The sequence below is a fragment of the Eurypyga helias genome, unplaced genomic scaffold (assembly GCF_000690775.1).
Source record: "Eurypyga helias isolate BGI_N326 unplaced genomic scaffold, ASM69077v1 scaffold16035, whole genome shotgun sequence".
NCBI lineage: Eukaryota > Metazoa > Chordata > Aves > Eurypygiformes > Eurypygidae > Eurypyga > Eurypyga helias.
In genome coordinates, this window is record NW_010249643.1 from 28819 (window position 1) to 29365 (window position 547).

Genomic DNA, 547 nt, shown 5'->3' on the forward strand with positions numbered 1-547 from the left:
CAGGCAGTAGCCACAACACTGGTGTGTAATCAACACCTTTCTAGCTACCAATAAAAAGCACAGCACTAGAGGGACTGCTATGGGGGAAACTAACTCCATCTCAGCCAGACCCAATACAATCTCCACCCCTTATTCCGTACCATTCGCATCACATTCAGATCCCATGTAATTTGATACATACATACCTCTCTATATCTTCTAACCATTCCATTGTATTTTAGTCTCATTACTGAAATTCCTTCTTACCAATACTTACAACTTGAACTACATACTTAAAGCATCTTTATACACAACATACAGATTTACATATTCTCATTAACTACTATCCCCTGACCTTTACCAGATAGATATTACTGTCCCATTTCATGGGCTTCCTCCACTCCTCCAGATGTTCTTAAGTACAGGCTATGACTTGGGCCCTGTCTGTCAAGATGACTGCTCAGGACAGAAGAAGAATTGGTTTGATTGTTGGGCACCAGCATGGGCTTGGTTTGGGTCACTGTTGCACTCATGTTTCTTTGTGAAACTCATTCTCCTCAATTCAGGT